Below are 16036 nucleotides of genomic sequence, written 5' to 3'. Positions count from 1 at the left end.
CTTGCAATATAAACTATATCTGACGGATAGAAAACAAACTATGACAATTTTGCAAAAGGATACCCGCACCTCTCTCATTCATCCTTATCTCCGACAACTTTATTGTTGAGTAATAAAAAAAACAAGCTTGTGGAACAATCTGGCATGGTGGCCGCTGCCGACATCGTTCATCCCCATGCCTCCGCTAAGTCTGACCACCAATCACCACTGCGCCCCACTCCTCCTCATCTTACCTCTCATCTTTCTCGAGATATCATTTTTTCGATGAAATTCTCGAGATATCATTAGTTTTTACACATGGGATTACTCCTGCATGGGTCAATCACAACATGTGTTTTGTAAAAAAAATGCATTTTGGTGTTTCGTGCAATGCACGTTCATCTTGCTAGTAACACATAAATTGTATTCTAAAATAACATATACTCATGCACATCAAACAATATTATTTTTTTATCGTTAAAATAAACATATGGAAGTGGAAATCTCATTTAATTCATCTATTTCTCCCCATTCCAAACAATTAAGGCAACAAATAAATCACAATATAACATTAAAATTCAATTGCATAACATAGTAATTTAGTTTTTTGTTTCTCTCTCCTTTTTTGTTGCCACTTGGGTCCTGTAAAGAGCCAAAATGTTACAAAAGTGTTAGTGTTAAATAATCCTATCCAAGCGTCATTATCATAAAATATTTGCCAATGATCCTTAACACTTTCAAAAATCGCTGCCAAGTGTTCAGATGCAAATACTTGTAAAACTGGAAAAACAAATTCATGGCATAAAACTCAAAATTAACGACAAAAATAATGCTGGAGAAAATATAAGTATTATCAAAATTGAACTGGACTTGACAAAATTTAAAATCATAACCTTTCTATGGTTGGCAATGGATCATTCTATATAGCAAAAATTACCTGTTAAGAAGCGTCGGACAAAATATCTACCTACTCCATGAAATTTAACATCCAAAGACCATGACTTGCATGATTACAAAATTATATATAAAAAAAATCTTAATAGTTTTATAAAACTTCCAAAATGATCGTGAGGAAACACCTTTTTTAACTTGTTGTGACCGTATAAAAAAATCGCACCCAGACAGGCGAACTGAATTGGACAAAGTCCGACCCTAAATACACAAATGACCAAAAAGGCTATTTTTGATTAAAAAAATGAACTGGACAACGCCCAACGCTACATCTGTAATTATGACTTTACCAAAAGGACTAAAAACCAACTCAAAAAGAAGAAAAATGAAAAAGCCTAAAAAAGAGGACACACTTGACTCTTCCTCTCAGTTCTCCACACCTCGTCACCTACCTTCACTACCCTTATCACTTCACTGTGTCCCCACTTCTCCCTGTGGCCACAAGCCCACAACTCTCTCTCTACCTCCTCAGGTTGCCCCTCCTCTTCGTCTCCACTACCGACGCGAGGTCTCGCACCCCCTCTCCCCACTCTTCTCAGCACTTCCTCGTCGAATCGGTCTCTGAAGTGCCCGAGTATCCGCTTGAGCTCGGCATGCTCGCTAGCCGACCCAGTGCTAGGCGTGGACGAAGGCCGACGCGGAGGCACGGGACTCGTCTCCACCAGATCAGCGGCCATGGCAATCGTGCATCCGAAGCTCCGCGGCCCGGCACCATGCCTTCCTCTCTGTCTCGCTCGCCCGACGCTTGGAGCGTCTGCTCGTCGTCGGCTCTCACCACCCTGTGCGTGCGGCTGTGCTGTGCCCGGCCCTGCCCAGGTGCGGAAATAGTGCCGTGGTGGCTGGTCCCCTGCAACTGCAAGCCGACGCCAATTAATGATCTATTCCCCACTCCAGCTTTCATATCTGCTTAGTTCTGATTTGAGGTACTCCCCATTCCCCGCTTTTGCTAATTCCTTTTTTTGGCGAAACACTTTTGCTAATTCCTAGTTGCTATTCATCACTGTGTAGTACATACGTAGCTCAGTATCTTAGGTTTAAGCATGAGATTCGTTTTAGAATCGGCGAGAAAAAAATAGAAGTCGGAGTAAGTTGTTCGATTAGACGTTCTTAACTTTGTTGCAACAGCTGTTATGAGTGGAGATTCTAGTCGGTTAATATTCTTGAGGCAACCATGCTGTCATAAAGTTGATTGATTAGTGGATATGAATTCTGGGTGGCTAGGGGCACTGTGAGGAGCTAGGGACCAAGACAGACGAGGTTGATTTGGCTTGATCCTGCCAAAGAAATTTACTTCTTCTGAAAAGACGGAAGCATGTTTTCAGAAAGTTCATGGTTAACTTTCCAAATCCGAGATTTATAGCAAAGCAAAGAGACAGGTTGAAGAATGAATAATTGATATAGCACAACCTTCTAGATGAAGTGCTTTTGCAGGCTTACAATGAATGGATATTGAAGACCATGGAAGAGTCCTCGAATTTGTTGCATCATAAATTGTTGGAACTCTGGAATAAACAGAAAGATGTGAATGGGGAGGCATACCTGCCTGCGATATACACCAACCCAAAGCTTTTGAGCGTTGTACAAAAGAAGTACTTGACAGGTTTACTTCATGATAGTCTCGGATTTTGTTCGGTCAGAATCATCAGGTACTTACTCACTTAATTTCCGAATATACCAGTTATTTGTTGAATGTATTGGTTCGACTTGGTGATACATCAAAGCTTCTCTTTACCTGAAACGACTTAAGGGTGTATTAAGGTAGTCCAATGCATGGGTTTCATATTTAAGTTCTTATATGTCATCCTATTTTCATAATTCTATGCAGTTAAAAATAAGAATAAATAGCTTACAAAATGCACCTTGTGAAGAGCTCAAAATCACATATGACTCAGAAGACCAGCATTTATGATTGCAACACCAAAAAATGATCAAACGTGCTTCGGGAATGCTATGCAGGGAAAAAAAGCACAATAGCATACCAAATGTACCCTGCTAAGACTCTGCACATATTCTTGTGCCTTAAGCATGACTTCGTGACTTTGGACTCTGACTAAAAATTACTCAACTTTCGTTGCCTATACTTGCTCTTCTCCGTACATGAGAGTTTTTGGAATTGCCTGTACGGACAGGTATGTATGACTGTATTGTCCAAAAAAAAATGTGTACGACAATTATGTGTGGCTGTACGGTACACTTTGGCTATCTTAAAACATGTTTTAGTCTGGTCCTAATATAGTACTTTCTTAGGTCTTTAGTTTGGCCTTTACCAGTAAACCTACAATTACACTCTGGACATGGCAACATGTTTATGAAATTACACTGTGTAAGTGTTTGACTGGTCTCACATCAAAGCATAGTTTGAGACATTTCACTGATAAGCACATACATATATAGAAAGTTTGCACATAATCTGTTCAAACCGGGAGGGATACAGGGATTTTTTTAGATGAGGACAAACCTGTTTGCAAATCCTACGTCTACCATTGATTCTACCTGAATTTACTTTAGTAGATCTTCTCTTGTAAAATCCAAACTGTTTTCGAGCCTATACATTTACTTTCCTATTTTTGTTTATCATGCAATACTTATCCTGCAGCCATCTAATATGAAAATTTAATGATAGAAGATGGCCTCATTTATATACAGAAAAATGTAAATTGTTGTAACATTTAGAGCATTCCACTTACCGGATTTTAATTCCATGTGCTTGGATGCATATTTGAATAAATCATCCAATTCTTTTAGCTATTGCACCAACAAATGAAAAGGTATTAGCATCAGAAGCCACAAATAAAAAGAAAAACAATCTCAAAGAAAAACAATCTTATTTGAGAAGATCGGGTGGTAGGACTAACTACAAACCATAGAAGTGCTTTTGGAACGTCCACTCATCTTTGCATTGATGAGAGATTTAGGATAGGATCAACTACAGTAAAGCTTTCTATCCCTCTGCCTTTTTATTTCTTTAGGGTCTGCAATTCATGACACAGTTTAGCAGTTGAGCAACAATCTAGTGACTGCACCACCTGCACATGTTATGTTCTGCAATTGTGTGACTGGCGATTGTCCGGTAGCCGGCACCTGTGTTGCAATGTTACTGCCATCAAGGATGACAACAATATGCTTATTTTGCTCGCGGGTTGGACGTTGTTGCTTTAAAATGTCCTCTCTATTTTGTGCATACCGTTCCCTTTCCATCTGAATCTTTATCTCATTACGGCCTGCATGTTTGAAGAATAAATCATAGATCATTATATAGCAATAAAACTGGGCCGTATATCATGAAGTTGATCATCATTACCTTGTGATACAGCCAGCTGGGTGTGTGCCCCATTGATGTCGGCTGCGACAATTTTCTTCTGTTTATAGCCCTCACGCCGTCTCTTATTAAATCTCATCCCTATTTTGTGCATACTGCTCTCTATCCTTCTGCCTTTTTACTTCTTTAGGGTCTGCAATCAATGACACAATTCAGCAATTGAGCAACAAAACTAAAATCAGGTGCTTGGGTACTGATCATTACCTAAGTATTGGGTGTTGCTTATATCCTGGCATGGGGTGAGCGTCCCATTGGGAGTGGTCGGGACCATACGCTGTCCTTTAACCCTGTGAATGTCAAGAATGTTATCATACAACTGTACCTGAAGGAATAATGCAACAGGATATAGTAGTTTGTAATACCATTCATCTAGGTCTCTGGGTGTGTCTTTATTTGTGTTCATATTACTTGTAACTAAAGCATTCGACGGTCCATATGCAGGAAGGCTTTTAGGTGAGGTCAATTATATACTGAAGAGCATGCACCTGTGTTGGCGACGAGCTCGTCAGCGCAGCCGTGGACGGGCGCCTCGGCGGTTGCACATGTGAGGGCGAAGAGCTCGTCGTTGTGGCCGTCGTCAGGTGACTCGGCGGATGCACTTGTGCTAGCGAAGAACACGTCGTCGCGGTCATCGTCCGATGCCTCGGCGTCTGTGCAGGGCAGCGAGCAATGATGGCGCACGTCAAGCCGGATGCCTGGATTGATTCCCCCCTAATTTAGCAGATTTCTTTTTGTATAGTCGAGCAAGTCCATGCGAATTGGACGTGCTGTTTCCTTGTGCGGGCATGGGATCCGTAATAAAGTGGCATATTGTGCGGCGGCTTCTTTGCGTGAGGTAGATGGTGGGAGAAGTAGGACGTGGGCGTCTGCCCTAGAAGAACATTTAATCCTGAGCGTTGATTGGTGTGGTAGACCTTTGATGTAATATAGAACATTGGATGTGATTTAGTGGGATTGATCAAATGTCTCTGGTACTTCTGTGTACACTTTGTGGTGTGACTTTGGGAGGATTCATGTTTTCTCTTTTAATAGTAATATAGAGCGAAAATATTACAAAATTGTTAGTGTTAAATAATCCTATCCAAGCGTCATTATCATAAAATATTTGCCAATGACCCTTAACACTTTCAAAAATCGCTGCCAAGTGTTCAGATGCAAATACTTAACACTTTCAAAAATCGCTGCCAAGTGTTCAGATGCAAATACTTGTAAAACTGGAAAAACAGATTCATGCCATAAAACTCAAAATTAACAACAAAAATAATGCTGGAGAAAATGTAAGTATTATCAAAATTGAACTGGACTTGACAAAATTTAAAATCATAACCTTTCTATGGTTGGCAATGGATCATTCCATGAATCGGGGCCGGTTTATCATCTGCTTTCATCAAGACTTAAAAACAATTATCCTTGTAGGCACCAAGCGCCTTGTAATAGGCTAGCTTTAAACTTTTATTCTGCTATGCCATCGTGCATATTTGCTGTGTATGACACTGTTCATCTGCCATGTTAAGATATGCCATGTATGCTTTATGATATTAGCAATTTTGAATCTGTTCCTGCACACAACAAGTGAAAATGGTCCTGGCGGTTTACCGCTGGATGGGTTATAATGCCCGATATAAACCATAGGAAACTATCATAGTTTATAACCAAGGATGACCTGAATGATAATCATATATGATTGAAAATATGTCATACATTTGATATTTGATCACACTGTTGGTTTACCAAGCTAGTGTAGTAAGGGTGATAACCCAAAATTTGAACACTGGTAATTATCAGATATTGCTAGTTTTTAAACAAAGCCGGGCTGGGTTAATAAACATCGGATATTATCTTATCTCAAACTGGCGACTTATAGTCAAAGCCAGGTCAGGTTAATAAACACCGGTGAATTATAATCATAAAGCTTTATAAGCCTCATCAAATAAACCTCAAAAAAGAACATCTGTCGAATAAAAACAAACGAGAAACGAGGCTTTTCATGGGCTGCCAGGCCGAAAATCGAGTGCTTTCACGGGCCGCACAACCACTGAGTTAAACCTATATACAAACCTTATAAGATGGACCTCACATAACCAATTGTCGTTTTAACTTTGACAAGTTCAGTGTCTGTATAAGATTGACTTGTCAAACGTTCGGCGGGTCATTCCAAGATTAACTGGGCGGAGTGGCTTACTTAAAAAGGCAGGATAACCCGGGGTTTTAGGTGAATACACCTGGCTTCCAAGCCTGGCTTTTAAGCCTATTACAAGGGTTATAAAAACTCTTTGTTCTTTAGAACAAAAGAGACCCGAAGAAATATTTTGAGCTGTGCTCAAGGGGCACCTATGTTTGAGTTGTGCTTTTGCAACAGACTCTCTTTGGACCCTTTAACTTGGGCATAAGCCCCCAAGCTTTTTTTTGCGGCCAATAAGCTGGATCAAAGGGTAATCATAACTTCGCTCTATAAAGCAAAGCCCCCAAGTGACCAAAAACTCATTATTTAAAAGAAAAAGTGACAGAGGCCCTGCTTTAGCAGGGATGCTGGTTTATTATATCGATCATAATATATACATTGTCAAAAATATGTACATCAGAAGAGCCAGTGCCTCAAGTGTAGTAAGGCCGAAGATGAGCAATATTCCACGGACGGCGGGTCTCCTCTTCCGACGTGCGTGAGTCCTTGTGGTCTCGAACATCAATAAGGTAATATGACCCGTTGTTCAGATTCTTGCTGACCACAAAGGATCCTTCCCAAGGTGGGGATAACTTGTGCATATCAGTTTGATCCTGGATAAGCTGGAGCACCAGATCACCTTCTTGGAAAGTTCTGGTTTTAACCCGGCGGCTATGGTAACGGCGCAGATCTTGCTGGTAAATCGCCGAACGAGCCGCTGCGATGTCACACTCCTCATCCAACAGATCAAGCGCTTCCTGACGTGCCTGTAAGATGCCACACGAGGTGAATCATGACGGATGTCACTAGGGAGAACCGCCTCTGCTCCGTAAACCATGAAAAAGGCGTGTAACCCATCAACCTGTTGGGGGTGGTATTAATGCTCCATAACACAGAAGGTAACTCCTCCACCCAACAACCCGGCGTACTTTGTAAGGGAACCATAAGTCGGGGCTTGATGCCTCTCAAGATCTCTTGATTGGCTCTCTCAGCTTGACCATTAGATTGGGGGTGAGCCACCGACGATACATCAAGCCAGATATGCTCATGTTGACAAAATTCTTCCATAGCACCTTTAGAGAGATTAGTGCCATTGTCTGTTATGATGCTGTGTGGAAAGACAAAACGGAAGATCACCTTCTTCATGAATTGAACCGCTATTGCTGCATCACACTTACTGACTGGCTCTGCCTCTACCCACTTAGTGAACTTATCAACCGTCACCAAAAGGTGGGTCTTCTTATCCTTGGATCTTTTGAAAGGTCCAACCATATCAAGCCCCCAAACTGCAAACGACCAAGTAATTGGAATCATCCTCAATTCTTGAGTCGGTACATGGGCTCGTCGTGAAAATTTCTGACATCCATGACACCTGCCAACCAGGTCCTCTGCATCAGCATGAGCTTTTAGCCAATAAAACCCATGACGAAAAGCTTTAGCCACAAGAGATTTTTGAACCGACATGATGACCACAGTCTCCTTCATGAATCTCACACAGGATCTCACGGCCCTCTTCTGGAGAAACACAACGTTGAAATGCCCCTGTGACACTGCGATGATGTAGCTCTCCATTAACAATTGCCATTGAATTAGACCGCCAGGTTATCAGCCTGGCTAAGGTTTCATCCTCAGGTAACTCGCCCCGAGTCATATAAGCGAAATAAGGGACTGTCCAGTCAGGAATTACATGAAGAGCCGCCACCAACTGAGCTTCCGGGTCAGGAATAGCCAAATCCTCCTCTGTAGGTAACTTGACCGACGGGTTATGCAAAACATCAAGAAAAAAATTAGGAGGCACCGGTTTACGTTGAGAACCCAACCAGCTTAAGGCACCAACCGCTTCATTTTTCCTTCGATCAACATGCTCAACTTGATAACCTTGAAATGACCAGCAATAACGTCCACCTCTCGTCGGTAAGCCGCCATGAGTGGATCCTTAGAATCCCAAGTACCAGAGACTTGCTGAGCCACCAAATCTGAGTCACCAAAGCACCTAACCCGGCTTAAGTTCATCTCCTTAGCCATCCGAAGACCGTGGAGCAAGGCCTCATATTCAGCTGCATTGTTAGTGCAAGGGAACATCAAACAGAGAACATAACAAAATTTGTCACCTCGAGGGGAAGCGAGCACAACTCCAGCCCCCGAGCCCTCCAATTGCCTGGACCCATAAAAGTGAATAGTCCAATATGTGTTATTCGGCTTCCTCAAGCATCTACAACTCTGTCCAGTCATTGATGAAATCAACCAGCGCCTGAGACTTGATGGCCGTGCGAGGCATATACTTCAAACCATGAGGACCAAGCTCAATGGCCCACTTGGCTACCCGACTTGTGGCTTCTCTGTTCTGAATGATGTCCCCTAAAGGAGCAGAACTAACCACAGTGATGGGATGACCTAGAAAATATTGTTTAAGCTTCCGTCTAGCCATGAACACTCCATATACAAGCTTCTGCCTGTGCAGACATCTCTGCTTTGACTCAATAAGCACTTCACTTATGTAGTAAACCGTCCTTTGAACCGGATATTCCTTGCCTGCCTCCTTCCTTTCTACCATAATGGCTACACTAACAACCCGGCTATTAGCAGCCACATATAACAATAAAGGCTCTTTATCAAAAAGGGCGGCAAGCACGGGCGGCTCAGCTAGCTGTTTCTTCAAGTCCTCAAACGTTGTATTGGCGGCATCACTCCAGACAAAATTATCTGTCTTTTTCATCATCTGATAAAGAGGGATGGCCTTCTCTCCCAACCGGCTTATGAACCGACTTAATGCCGCAATACGACCTGCTAGACATTGCACATCATTGATACACGCCGGTTTAGCCAGAGAAGTGATGGCCTTGATCTTCTCCGGATTAGCTTCAATGGTCGTGTTAGATACCAAAAAGCCCAAAAGCTTGCCTGCCGGCACACCAAAAACACACTTGGCCGGGTTAAGCATCATTTTATAAACCCGGAGATTATCGAAGGTTTCCTTCAAATCATCTATCAATGTCTCTTTCTCTCTGGATTTCACCACGATATCATCCACATAAGCATGAACATTGCGCCCAATTTGATTATGAAGGCAATTTTGCACACACCTCTGATAAGTCGCCTGGGCACTCTTGAGCCCAAAAGGCATAGACACATAGCAGAAGGCTCCAAAGGGAGTTATGAAATCCGTCTTCTCCTGGTCCTTAACTGCCATCTTAATCCGATGATAACCTGAATAAGCATCCAAAAAACTCAAACACTCACAACCCGCTGTAGCATCGATAATCTGATCAATACGAGGGAGAGCAAAAGGATCAGCCGGACAAGCCTTGTTTAAGTCCATGTAGTCAACACACATATGCCAAGTGCCGTTCTTCTTAAGTACCAGCACTGGGTTAGCCAACCACTCAGGATGGAAAACTTCCACGATAAACCTGCCAGCCAAAAGCCAGGCCACTTCCTCTCCAATGGCCTTCCGCCTCTCCTCATTAAACCGGCAAAGGAACTGTTTAACCTGCTTAAATTTTGGATCAATATTAAGAGTGTGGTCAGCGAGTTCTCTTGATACACCCGACATGTCTAAAGGCTTCTATGCAAAGATGTCCCGGTTCTCACAGATGAACTCGATGAGCGCGCTTTCCTATTTCGGATCCAGATTAGCACTGATACTGAACTGCTTGGAGGAATCACCAGGAACAAAATCAACCATCTTGGTATCATCTGCCGATTCAAACTTTAAGACCGGATCATGCTCTGTAGTTGGATTTTTCAAAGATGTCATATCCACCAGATCAACATTGTCCTTATAGAATTTTAACTCCTCCGTTTCACAAACCGACTCAGCATAAGCCGCATCACCTTCTTCGCATTCCAGAGCTATCTTACGGCTCCCATGCACTGTAATGGTCCCCTTGTAACCCGGCATCTTGAGTTGCAGATAAACATAACAAGGCCGTGCCATGAACTTGTCATAAGCCGGCCGTCCAAATAGAGCGTGATACGGGCTGTGAATCTTGACTACTTCAAAGGTCAATGTCTTTGACCTAGAGTCATGATCATCTCCAAAAGCAACTTCCAGAGCTATCTTACCCATTGGTATGCCGACTTACCAGGCACCACGCCATGGAAAACAGTGTTTGACGGCTTAAGATTTTTATCAGTCAACCCCATGCGACGGAAAGTTTCATAATAGAGGATATTGATGCTGCTCCCTTCGTCCATGAGTACCTTGGTAAACTTATACCCTCCGACCTGAGGTGCGACCACCAAAGGCAAGTGACCCGGATTGTCAACCCAGGGCGGGTGATCTGCCCGACTCCACACAATGGGCTGCTCAGACCAGCACAAGTAACGGGGAACCGCCGGCTCAACAACGTTGACTGCCCTCTTATGAAGCTTATGGTCACGCTTACATAGGCTAGTGGTGAAGACCTAATATTGTCCACTATTCAACTGCTTCGGGTTGCTTTGATAACCAGATTGTTGCTACTGTTGATTCCCCTGACTACTCTGTTGATTGTAACCACCCTGGTTGCTGTGATTACCCCGATTTCCTTGGAATCTAGAGCCGCCACCGCCATAACCTGGTCCGTGAGAGCCGGATCCTGAACCTCCACCTGGCCCATGACTGTCTTGAAAAAGATTGGAATTCTTGTACTCCTTCATAATGTAACAATCTTCCAGAGGTGCCCGGATGGTCTTTCTCGTGTACCATGTCTTGGCAAGGCTGATTTAGCATCTGTTCAAGATTGAAACTGGATCCTCCCGCCCGTGGGGGCGGTTTACCCTTACGATGCTGACCATTATTCTGCGCATTGGTGTTAGCCACAAAGTCAAAATTATTATCAGCTTTGCGCTTACCGTTGCCTCCCTAGTTCGCTGGGTTATGCTGCTGCCCCTTGGTGTTGCTGCTCTTCTTTCCCTTCCCCGGCTTTTCATCATCAGACTCGGGGGCCTTGGTACCATCAGAGTCAGCATACTTAACCAGAGCCGCCATCAGTGTTCCCATGTCATTGCAGTGGTGTTTGAGCCGCCTAATTTCTGTTTTAAGGGCGTGAAACGACAATTGTTCTTCAAAATCAACACTGCCGAGTCGGCATTGATGCGATCTGACGAGTGTAGGATTGTTGAGACCTGATGCACCTGATGGGTTGTCGACTCACCTTCTTCTTGGACACATGAGGCTAAATTCACAATTGACATGGGCTGCTTGCATGTATCCTTGAAGTTCTGGATAAACTGGGCTTTTAACTCGGCCCATGACCCAATAGAATTGGCAGGGAGCCCCTTCAACCAAGTGCGGGCCGTTCTCTCCAACACCAGGGGGAAAATATTTAGCACATGCAGCATCGCTGACATCTAGCAATTCCATGGCCATCTCATAACTCTCAATCCATGCCTTAGGAGGTAAATCGGCTGTATAGTTAGGCACCTTGTGAGGACCCTTTAAATCCTTGGGCAGACGCTCATTACGTAGATCTGGTACTAAGCATGGCACGACCAAATTTCTAAAGGTTACCCCTGGCTCCACAAAAGTGGTTGGACGAACCGGAGTAGGTTGACGAGCCGCATACTGAGTCGCCAACTCGGCCTCTCGACACGCTCTACCTTGATCCACTATGCTCTGAGCATCGGCGCCACCGCTCGCCGGGTTATGTCCATGAGGCGGGTTATGGTTCCACCCACTACTTGACACAGCCGGCTCATCGATATGCCTACTGTAACTCCGGCTTGGGCGGGGGGTGGAATGAATCCTGTCACGGCTGTAAGAATAAGTGAGGGAGTCCTGGATTAGGGGGTCCTCGGACAGCCGGACTATATCCCTTGGCCGGACTGTTGGACTATGAAGATACAAGATTGAAGACTTCGTCCCATGTCCGGGTGGGACTCTCCTTTGCGTGGAAGGCAAGCTTGGCTGTTCGGATATGTAGATCTCCTCCCTTGTAACCGACTCTGTGTAACCCTAGCCCCTCTTGTGTCTATATAAACCGGAGGGTTTAGTCCGTAGGACAACAACAATCATACCATAGGCTAGCTTCTAGGGTTTAGCCTCTCCGATCTCATGGTAGATCAACTCTTGTAATACTCATATCATCAAGATCAATCAAGCAGGAAGTAGGGTATTACCTTCATCGAGAGGGCCCGAACCTGGGTAAACATTATGTCCCCCGCCTCCTGTTACCATCCGCCTTAGACGCACAGTTCGGGACCCCCTACCTGAGATCCACCGGTTTTGACACCGACATTGGTGCTTTCATTGAGAGTTCCACTGTGTCGTCACCATAAGGCTCAATGGCTCCTTCGATCATCGGCAACGATGCGATCCAGGGTAAGGTTTTTCTCCCCGGACAGATCTTTGTATTAGGTGGCTTCGCACTGGGGGCCAACTCGCTTGGCCATCTGGAGCAAATCGAAAGCTATGCCCCTGGCCATCAGGTCAGGTTTGGAAGTTTGAACTATACTACCGACATCCGCGGAGACTTGATCTTCGACGGATTCGAGCCCACATCAGGTGCGCCGCACAGTCACGATGGGCATGACTTAGCTCTACCGCCAGACAGTGTTCGGGAGATCACACCTGTGGCGACTCCGGCCCTTGATCCGGAGCAGATCACGCCGTCCAAGGACGGGTGGATGGACCCCGCCCCAGAGGCCACACACTCAGCGGTGATAGAGCCGAATACTGACTTGACCTCCTACGAGACCTGTGTTGCCGGACCTTTGGATTCGTCCCCAGCCACGGTCTCCGAACCGGTTGCGTCCATACCTATCAAATCTGATTGGGCGCTGATCACGGAGTTTTCCTCCATGGATATCTTTCAGCACTCGCCCTTGGGCGATGTGCTAAATTCATTAAGGTCTCTCTCCTTGTCAGGAGGCCCTTGGCCGAACTATGTTCGGCTCGAGTGGGAAGCGGACAACGAAGAAATTCGTTCTCCACCCACCACCCACTTAATAGCCACTGTCGATGACTTAACCGACATGCTTGATTTTGGATCCGAAGACATCGACGGTATGGACGACGATGCGGGAAACGAACAGGAACCACCACCCACAGGTCGCTGGACTGCCACTTCATCACATGATATATACATGGTGGATACACCCCAAGAAAATGATGACGAGGAACAGGAGGAAGCAGCAAAGGACAATTCCCTCGAGAAGCAACCAAAGCGACAACGTAACCGCCGCTCCAAATCCCGCCATGGCAAAAACAACGATAACAGTGCAAGAAAGAGTAACACCCCGGTCGACCCCAAAGGAGACAACGACCACATGAACCCAACGGTGGAGCAGTGTGAACCAACGGACGACGAACATAGTACGGAGCCGCTGTCAGGTCATGACGACCCCGAGGGTAAAACTCATCAACCTGTCTCCGGAGACATGAATAGTCTGGACGACGATGCACACATCATCCCTGAAAGACACTTGGAACAGGAGAACCTTCATAAAAGGCTCATTGAAACCACGCGAAGCCTGAAGTAGCAGAAGCAAAGGCTTAAGATCGCGCAGAATACACTCAACAGTAGATGGAATAAAGTGCTTGACACGGAAGAAAAGTACGGAGGTAATCGCCCCACAAAAAGCTATCGAAAGCACAAGTTCTTGCCTAAATTCGACGGTGAGGCCTTAAAGCCCACTCAGCCGGAAAATAAAACGGCCGATCAAACGGACAGGCCACCCCGTGGTCGCGATAGGGCGGCTAACGATGACGTACACAAGTCAGCACATAACCTACGTGAGGACCTACACAAAAAAGCCGGTTTGACCAGGTCCATTTACGGACCTAGGAAGTGCGTTCCGGCACAGAATCGTCGCCGCCTAAATGACTATACTGACAGAATAATAGTTTGGAATCAAAACTGAACACTACAACCATCAGACACACCCAAATACAGGGGTGCCGTGCACCCCCTATGCTTTACCGACGAGGTACTGGACCATGAATTCCCAGAAGGATTCAAACCCGTGAACATAGAGTCATACGATGGAACAACAGACCCTGGGGTCTGGATTGAGGACTTTATCCTTCACATCCACATGGCTCGTGGAGATGGTCTCCATGCCATTAAATACTTGCCCTTAAAGTTGAAAGGACCAGCTAGGTGCTGGTTGAAAAGCCTCCCCGAAAACTCAATTGGAAGTTGGGAAGAGCTCGAGGACGCTTTCAGGGCTAATTTTCAAGGGACCTATGTCCGACCTCCAGATGCAGACGATTTAAGTCACATAATTCAGCAACCCGGAGAGTCAGCCCGAAAGCTTTGGAATAGATTCCTCACTAAGAAGAATCAAATTGTCGATTGCCCGAACGCTGAAGCCTTAGCGGCTTTCAACCATAGTGTCCGGGACGAATGGATTGCCAGACATCTCGGCCAGGAAAAACCGAGGACAATGGCAGCCCTAACAAGCCTTATGACCCACTTTTGCGCGGGCGAGGATAGCTGGCTGGCCCGCAGCGGCACCAGCGACCCAAGCACATCCAAAGTCAGGGATGGCAATGAAAAACCACGACGCAATAAAAGCAAGCGTCGAAGTAACGAAGACAGCCCAGACAACACGGCGGTAAACGCCAGATTCAGGGGCTCTCGACCCGGTCAACGGAAAAAGCCATTCAAAGGCAGCAGAGATGGACGCTCCAGCCTAAACAAGATTCTGGACAGATTATGTCAGATTCACGACACCTCCGATAAACCTGCAAATCACACCAACATAGAATGTTGGGTCTTTAAGGAGGCTGGCAAGCTAAACGCCGAACACAAGGGGAGGGAGACACCAAGTGAAGACGAGGATGAGCCTCACCAACAAAACACTGGGGGACAGAAAAAATTCCCACCAGAAGTCAAAACAATGAACATGATTCACGTAACGAAGAGGAGGAGCACACGCGCGCGCCGAGACGTATGCACCGTAGAGCCCGTTACCCCCAAGTTCAACCCTTGGTCAGCCTGCCCAATCACTTCTGATCGCAGGGATAACCCAACTAGTATCTGACACGGAGGATCGGCTGCCTTGGTACTAGACCCAATAATTGACGGATACCATCTCACCCGAGTCCTTATGGACGGAGGCAATAGTCTTAATCTGATATATCAAGACACAGTCCGCAAAATGGGGATAGACCCAACAAGAATCAGCCAAAGCAATACTACCTTTAAAGGAGTAGTACCAGGCCCAGAGGCCCGCTACACGGGCTCTATAGTACTAGAGGTTGTATTCGGTTTTCCCGACAACTTCCGAAGCAAAGAATTAACCTTCGACATCGCTCCATTCCGAAGCGGCTATCAAGCACTACTCGGAAGAACAACCTTCGCTCGTTTTAATGCAATACCACATTACGCTTATCTTAAGCTTAAGATGCCCGGTCCACGTGGCATCATCATAGTTAGCGGACACTCAGAGCGTTCCTTACATGTGGAGGAGTGTACGGTGGCTTTCGCAGCCGAACACTGAACGACCCCTCCAACTAGAATAAAGGATCGGTCGTCAAGACCGCGGACACAGCTAGATGAGTCCGGCGCACCCCTCGCTGTAACAGTTTAGATAAACCCGAGATTGGGTCGATGGATATACCCCCATAGGTGGCGCTAGGGGCTTCCCGCATGTAAAAAGGACTATAGTTCGGTTTGACCTTACTTAGATTGAATTTC

At 45.3% G+C, this 16036-nt stretch overlaps 2 long non-coding RNA genes across 2 annotated transcripts; one reads left to right on the top strand and one right to left on the bottom strand.

Moving 5' to 3' along the window:
* The first annotated feature begins 515 nt into the window (after positions 1 to 515).
* Positions 516 to 5223, top strand: LOC123045424 (uncharacterized). The gene is made up of 2 exons (XR_006421404.1): positions 516 to 2576; positions 4691 to 5223. It is a non-coding gene; the product is annotated as an uncharacterized lncRNA (long non-coding RNA).
* LOC123045430 (uncharacterized) lies at positions 3643 to 4581 on the bottom strand. The gene is made up of 3 exons (XR_006421408.1): positions 4454 to 4581; positions 4232 to 4382; positions 3643 to 4151 (listed from the first exon to the last, which is right to left on the bottom strand). It is a non-coding gene; the product is annotated as an uncharacterized lncRNA (long non-coding RNA).
* Positions 5224 to 16036: the final 10813 nt, after the last annotated feature.

The sequence above is a fragment of the Triticum aestivum genome, chromosome 1A (genome assembly GCF_018294505.1).
Source record: "Triticum aestivum cultivar Chinese Spring chromosome 1A, IWGSC CS RefSeq v2.1, whole genome shotgun sequence".
Lineage (NCBI taxonomy): Eukaryota > Viridiplantae > Streptophyta > Magnoliopsida > Poales > Poaceae > Triticum > Triticum aestivum.
Note: the sequence above shows the minus strand (reverse complement) of the source record. Positions and strands in the feature narration are given on the sequence as shown.